This window comes from Adiantum capillus-veneris, chromosome 10, assembly GCF_014529385.1.
Source record: "Adiantum capillus-veneris isolate H3 chromosome 10, ASM1452938v2, whole genome shotgun sequence".
In the NCBI taxonomy this organism is placed as follows: Eukaryota; Viridiplantae; Streptophyta; class Polypodiopsida; order Polypodiales; family Pteridaceae; genus Adiantum; species Adiantum capillus-veneris.
In genome coordinates, this window is record NC_140940.1 from 162,573,603 (window position 1) to 162,581,528 (window position 7,926).

The following is a 7,926-nucleotide window of genomic DNA, read 5'->3' on the forward strand; positions in this document are numbered from 1 at the left end:
AACCATTTCCTAAAGAAGAGTTAGAGCCTTTTGGATGGGAACACATCTTGGCTACTCTTGACGTGTGCGCCGTGGAGGATGCTCCCACAACAAAGTTTTGTGATGAAAATGGCTATGATGTCGTTCCTTATTTTGCAGTGAGTGTAATCTAGGAAAACGAAGTGAACCAGACATCAACAAGCTCTCAACATAAGGAGCAAACAAAGAAATGTGGAGAATCAAAAGATGAAGAAGACGACGAGTTCTATGACTCTGTAGAACACTTCGAGCTTCAAGAAGATCAACGACCCGGGAATCAATGTCATCGCTACACGAATAAAGTGCATCAAAAGTGGATTCCAAAGTCCTCGGTGAAGACACAACCACCACAAGCATCCTCATACATGGCTCCTAATAAGGATGCAAAGACTCAGCTAGGAGAAATATGACCAGAGCAACGAGCTAACAATGCTCTAATCAATGGGCTAGAAAAGTCCTCCAAGAAACTACCACCCACAAGCAAACAGACAGTAACTTTCCACTACCAGCCAAAAAATCAAGAGAAAGCACAAGAAGTCAACCTTGCTGAGGATAGTAGCGATAGTGATGAATCTTACGACATCCCCTATCATCAACTCAGGCCATCACTATCACCAACCCCTTCAGCAACAACCATGACAGATCAAAAGAACAGGAAAACAAGTCAAAGCCAAAAAGCTCGACAAATCTGGATACCAAAAAGCCAGATCGGCCAAAAACAGATATGGATCAAGAAGACAAAGATCTCTAATGACAAATCACAAGATCCAACACCAAAACAAAAACAAGGAAAGCGTGCACGAACGGGTAAGAATGTCACAAAGTCGCAAGCTTTCACAACTCAGGTTTGGGCTCCAATGAAGTTGATTCAAGCATGAAAAAGTCGGGAATTCCTTTGGATTCCAAAACAACCACAGTATCAACTTTCAAAGCCTGAATTCCGTCCCCAACCAAGTGTACAAGGGCTGAAGCAAAGACCATTGTTGACTCACACAACAAAAAGGTGGATCCCAAATAAGTCTCTTCAAACACAAACGAAGCACGGGCAAGTATGGGTTCCCAAATGAGAGCCCGCAACAAAACAGCCAATAAACGCAAAAAAATGGGTCCCAAAGAAAAAAAACAAAACTGCTGTCAGTGCATCGCCGCTTGAATTCTTACAATTCTTCCTACGATTACAATACAGTTAGAAGAGAGCAAGTCGCTTCAATCAAGCAACGATACAGGAGCTTCAAAGACCATTACATTGCTTAGAATAGGAAGCCTCGCCAACAAATGCCAATAAGAAAAGTGCTTATACCCACATCTTGCACAACATAAATCTTTTCCATGCATTGACTGTGTATGCATAATAGGGCTACATTACAAGGCCTGCATAGGCATAACTTTTAATTGCCCAAGCACAACACATACCCTTTGCGATACCCTGTCATAAAGGATGACTCCAAATAGGAAGGGGGGGAGGCATTCTAAATGCGGGCCTAACGTTATGACTATTAGAGGGCAATGTTTGTGAGAGGCATTGAATTTTTGCGTTTTATTGTGATAATTTTTTGACGAAATTTAGAGTATATGCCCTCATAGTAGTGTTACAGAGGAGTATGGGAACAAAATCCATATATGAGCCCCTAGGGACATGTGTATAGTGTACATAGCATTTAGATTTCTATTTGAATGATTTTTCTTTTGTTGAGTTGTTTTAAGATTTTCTTTGTTTATCATTAAGAAAAAATAAAAAAAATCCATAATCCACATGAAGAAAAGACTGACGAGAGGCCTGAGCACTACAAAGAGAAGAAGGTACAGGAAAACGATGAAACTTCATGAAGTATGTCTCAGCAACCACTACAACAGCCAAAGAACTTGTCACAAAGCAGTGTCAACAGGCAACCGACAAGTCATAAAAGTCAGAGTCGAGTAGCTAAGCCACAAAATGAGTGAGGTGTTAGTCCCAAAGCTTCAAGTAATATTATCTGTGGTCTAAGCGTCTTTGCTATTCTAGGTACTGCTCAAGCTGGAAAAGTTGAGCATATTTACGTTGTGTCGCTCATGCTGGTATAGGTGAGCAAAAGAGTCGAAGTCTAAGTACTTAAGTCTGGTGAAGTGAAGGAGAAGGTCCAAAAGACACTCACGTACTGAGCACAATTAGATACGAGTGGAGAAACTTCTACATTGACAACCCTTCTTGGAAAGGTGGAAGCTATTGAGGCATCTTTTGATGTCACATGTGCTACACTTATTCCTCGAAACACCCATCATCTCCTTCTTTCACATTGCATGCTTTTGTTGACAAATTTCTCATATGCATATAGAGTGTCCCATAATTGGCACTTGCATCAGGCACTCTTTCCATGTTTCACCCAAGCACTCACCTTTCATGAACATGTACTTCACGTTCAACTGCTCAACTCCAATAAGAGCGTATACCAAAGGCATTTTTTTTCCCACCGGGTTTTTTTTCCTTTGGTCATCCAGGTTTTAGACCCTAATCTAAAGACACCTATCACCATCCTCTTGTACATATTCCTTCTACATCAACAATAAGGAAATGCTACTCAAATCAATTGACAAATGAATTGGAGCACCAATTTCAGATCATAGCATACTTCTCCTCAATGGCGAGTCGAAGAATGGCCTACAATGACAAAACTGCAGACAACACTAACAACATGATTGCACAGGAACAAAGGAGTCCCCAATGAAGAAGAGCAGACATAAAAGTAATCAGAGGATCTCAAAAGATGAATGGTTATGATGATAGATGTCCGCTCTAATGGATCATAGTCCTTATTGTGGTTCGACAAAGTTACAAGCAGTGCAACAGATGAAGCCAAAATGACAGCAAAGACCACATCGCCATCGACAATCAGGTCATGTTGGGGACGACATGAACGCGGAAGGGGGGAGTGTTGACCGCTGGGTCAACAACACAACATAACTCAAGTTTCGTACCAAAGTCTTATCTTTTGTGAGTTATGAAATGCTGCGGATTATGGCTATAAACGTCATTTGTAATGAGTAGTTATTCTAGTTTCCGAAGCCGGCGTGCAATGGCACTTCCAGATTGTAAATACAAAGCCATTTGACCCTTTCAACCCCATTTTTGGTTAAACCTAAGGTAGCCTTAGTATATAAGGTACCTAGGTCATTTTGAAAAGGAGGGGGATACTTTAATCATAATCAAAACTTTAGCACTGCCGTCTACTGTGAATGAGAGAGAAAGAGAGTGAGCGTGAGCTTTATCCTCTAGCTACGCCCGACTCGCTCAACACATTGGAGATCCGACTGCACCATTGCTGTAGGGTCGAGGAGAGCTACGCAACAACGCCAAGCATTCCACGCGAGACGAAGCGCACACGCCGACGCATCTACGAGCTATTTGTGGTCGTAAGTGTATCAAACAATGTCTGTTTTCTATGTTCTAGTAGTCTATAGAATCGTGGCGACATAAGCTACACATAGGTACTCATAAATTTCAGTTTTGCGCACTTTCAAAATTCCGCTCTGTCATCCTACGCATTTTCCGCAGTTGGGTTTAGAGTGAGGGTTTTGAGTGTAGAAGCTTAGGGACAGGTGTATCCTAGTGAGGGGATGGTGTTCCTTAAGTCTTGTACGAATCTGGCATGATTAGGTGAGTTACCTTCTGTATGTGTGTATGTGGCTAGGTGGTGTAGTTGAGGGCAGTGAGGTTCTTGATTGTGGTATAGTTGGCCTTCCAGAGTGTTGTATGTGTAGGATGGTCTCAGCTTGACAAGCTAAAGAGATTTCCTCCGTGTGCCTATCGTGTCATCTGTGTCCTCGATTGACATTATGTTGATCTAGGTAGTGTTTGCATGCACTTCATGGGTGTGTGACTCGCTCCCGCAACAGAAGGGTGTCCAAAGTGTTGGTTTTTGGCTTGAGGATATAGAACTTGAAGCGTTGAAGTAGCAAGTCCAGATGGCCCGTCAAATGGAGCCATGGTGTGCAAGATACGGGACTTTGAAGTTGGAGGTGATTGCAGATCCGTGACTGATAGGCCAAGTGATTCCCGGTAACCTGCTTTGGAGAGAGAGAGAGAGAGAGAGAGAGAGAGAGAGAGAGAGAGAGAGAGAGAGAGAGAGAGAGAGAGAGAGAGAGAGAGAGAGAGAGAGATCTATTATCGTCCTCGGAGGTCAAATATGACCTATGGGACCAAATGAACATGTCACGTGGTGTGAGTGGAGGTCATAAGTGACTCTCGATGCTCAAAAATGGTTGCAATGAGCGTCACGATAGAGAGTCCACATCGTGGTTGGGAGAGGAAGGTATGTAGGGAGAGCTCATGGCTGAATATATGGGGAAAAGAGGACCTAATGTGGTCAAAAGCTGAGCACTCAAGTAGTGTGTGGTACTCACTCTCTCGCACTTGACGAGGGCATAAGGTGCAAAGTCGATGACACTCCTCGCCAGTGCCCCAACGTCCTGTCTCACAGCGTAGAGAATGGGAGCTAAGACGAATGGAGGCAATGGTGCGGATCGCACTCAACGGGATGGGCTCAAGGATGTAGGGATGCGTTCGGTTACCTCGTTAGGAGAAGAAGAGAGATTTGTAGTTTGGGGCAACGTGTGTGGTGTAATGGTTGAATCGAGAACCTCCAGATTTCTCCCAAGCCGTGGTACATTGGCGTTTGTAAGAAGGCCTCATTAACTTGGGAATCGATCGACGCATCCTTGACTAAGTGACGTGCATCCCATCTTCCAAACCATTTCTTGATGTCAAGCATCCATCCCGAACTTAGTATTTTTCTCTTGCATGTCTTTTGAATCTTTTGACTTGCTTCATATGAGAGAGAGACAGAGAGAGAGATGGACAGAGAGAAAGAGAGAGAGAGTGCAATGGAGCAGACGGCTCCCATGGAGTTTCTGCAAACTCCCCCAACAAAAGGTCATCTCTTTCACTCTCTCTCTCTCTCTCTATTTCTAACAATAGCTAGCAGAGTGTGTGTGTATGTGTGTTTGTGTGTGTGTGTGTGTGTGGAAACAAACAATAGCTAGCAGTGTGTGTGTGTGTGTGTGTGTGTGTGTGGAAACAAACAAACCTAACTGTTGAACACACACACACTCTCTCTCTATCTGTCTCTCTCTCTCTCTCTCTTTCTCTCTCTGTACTAAAGGCGCACAGAGACAACCAAGTACTCTTTGGAAGTCTCTACGCGCGCCTTTAGTACTGTGGAGAGGCAGAGAGAAAGAGTGAGTGAGTGTGTGTGTGTGTGTGTGTGTGTGTGTGTGAGAGAGAGAGAGAGAGAGAGAGAGAGAGAGAGAGAGAGAGAGAGAGAGAGAGAGAGAGAGAGAGAGAGAGAGAGAGAGAGAGAGAGAGAGAGAGAGAGAGAGAGAGAGAGAGAACAAAGGCTTGACATTGTTTCCTGATGAATAGGATTAAGGTCCAGTAGGCAGAAGAGACTAAAACCGGACCCAGAGCTTGTTCCAGGATTCCAACCTTTACAGGCTCAAATGCTTAGCGTTTTTATCAAAAGAACTATTGACTTTTGTCAGGACTTTGATCAAGAAGAGTCAATTTGTGAAGATGAGTCAGAGAGGTTGGCTGGCCAAGAGTATCCCTCTTCCTACAAGGGTCCCTCACCCTCTATAGTACTTGTCAAGAAAAATACGCGAAAGAGGAATATAGACTTCTTAGATGATGCACATCTCCCAGCAAAGCAGTCCTTGTGCAAGTAAAGGTAAAGCCAAAGAGGATGTGCTTCTCTGGAAGACCCAGCTGTAACTGATGAGAGGCTGTTTGATTTTGCAGCATCGTGTGGTGCTGGGGACAAATATGATCTAGTTCATTCTATGTTTAACCCAAAATTTGATATTGAAGACCTTTTAATTAGCTTAGCACAGTGAATTCTTACAGCCCTACAGAGATCAATTTGAACTTATGGTGCAGGTAGGGAGGGTTGTTCTGCCCAGTATGACTATGGTTCATTTAAATGATTGTGGTGGAAAAGGACAGGGGCTGAATAAGTATAGGGAATTACCACCTGCTTGCCAACATTCAGCTTGCCCTTTGCACCAAAAAGAGTGCAAACTTATTCAGGAATCCTTTGGCTTTATGATTTACTTGAACAGCCTGTTTGGATTCCTCATGCATCCTCATGAGGTGATCGAGGAGCAGAATGAAGCACCAGACGAAGAATGACAGGAGACAACACACATACAAGAAGTCGAGGAGGTTGAAGATACAGTCGGCCTTGAGGTTGAGGCAATTGAAGTTCAAAGAAGTAAGATGCTCTCTGTGAAAACAACAAAAATCAAACTACCCTTGGATGTTAGTAACTTCACTGAGAAGCATTCTGAGATGATGTTGCCTGCTGTGCCTGAGTTCAAGATTGGAGACAGGACCTATATCTTTTTACATGATGTGCAAAGCATCTTCTATTTAAGGGAGGACTTCTCCCTGGCTATCATTTCCAGAATCCAAGAGGAGAGGAGTGGATTTGTTTCAGAGGATAGTAGCGATGATGAGGCAATGGAAATATCCAACAATCCAATGGAATGCCTCCGAAGTTGCTTTGAGAAAGCTGAAAAATACAAGGAGACACTACCGGATGAAGCCACCTTCCAAGCAATAAGACAAAGCCTAAGACCATCAACAAGTCACAAAGAAGTGGAGGATTGGTTTAACCATTCAGGTCAAGAGTCAACTACATCTGTGGACCTATGGTAGAAAAACCTCTTTTTGCAGAATGAGAGCTTCATGGTAACTCTGTGTGTGTGTGTGTGTGTGTGTGTGTGACTTACTCAGACATGATATGTGCAGTCTTGGATTGCTGACAAGGAGGACTTCCTTCGACGGTGGACTCAAGAGTATCGTGGAAGGGATGCGGCCCTAGCACAGTACCTTTCGAAGCTTTTCCAGTCGGCCGATAATAGTTTCTCACAATGGAATGTCACAAGAGGGTACAATAACAACTTACACATTAAAGACACTATCACGCTTCTTGGGTGGACCCATGCTGCCCAAAAGTGCATATAAAGTCATTCTTGTGGACAAAGTGTTTGCCAGAGATTGTTTTGGTTATTGCCCAGGCTATACAGGTGGTCGGGCAGCTTATTACTACACTTACACAGCAATGGCACTAGCTCTTGGCAGAAAAAACCCGGATGAACTTTTAGAGTATGGCAAACATCTCATGATTCGTTACAAGGGTGATGTGCCAAAAAACAAAATTGAATGATTCGAGAGCCGCCATATCGTGTGTGCCTGAAATACGCATTTCTGGCCATGGAATGAGACTTTTCCATCCCTTAGGTATTCCATATGGCCGGGTTCCCATACTTTTGTATAAAATATGGTAAATGATTGAAAATGATGCGCTGCATATGAAAACAGATTACTTAGAATGTTTTACACTCACATAGTTACACATAAAAGAGAATCAAATACACAATAATACCATGTAGTGAGTAATCTGGGTGTCTATCCATGCTGTCTTGAATGATTTCTTGAGAAGGTTGAGATTCTCCTTCAACTTGTTCATATCACCTTGTGACCAGCCATCTTTGTCGCACATCAAAAATAGCATGTCTATCGATCGCCAAACCTCAACCTTCGCGTTACGAGTAGTTGGTTCTTGATCTTTGACTGCAATATGTAGCTTTTTCTAGCTCTGATAATCTACCTTGCTAACATAAGATGTGCTATATATTTTTCCATGTTTTGTTAGCTTTGGATCTCATATTCCTTGGGGTTTAGATAAAAACCTCCGTGTCTTCACCCCACCGATGGATGGTTTGTATGGGACATCCTTCTCAGCAGTTGATCTCTTTTCATCCCGCTGGATTTTTACATTGCCACCATGAAGCCCCATATCCGACAGTACCAATTCTAAGCACTGCAGGGCCACCTATCGCTCTGCTGACTTCTTGATTTTCCAAGCAAACCCG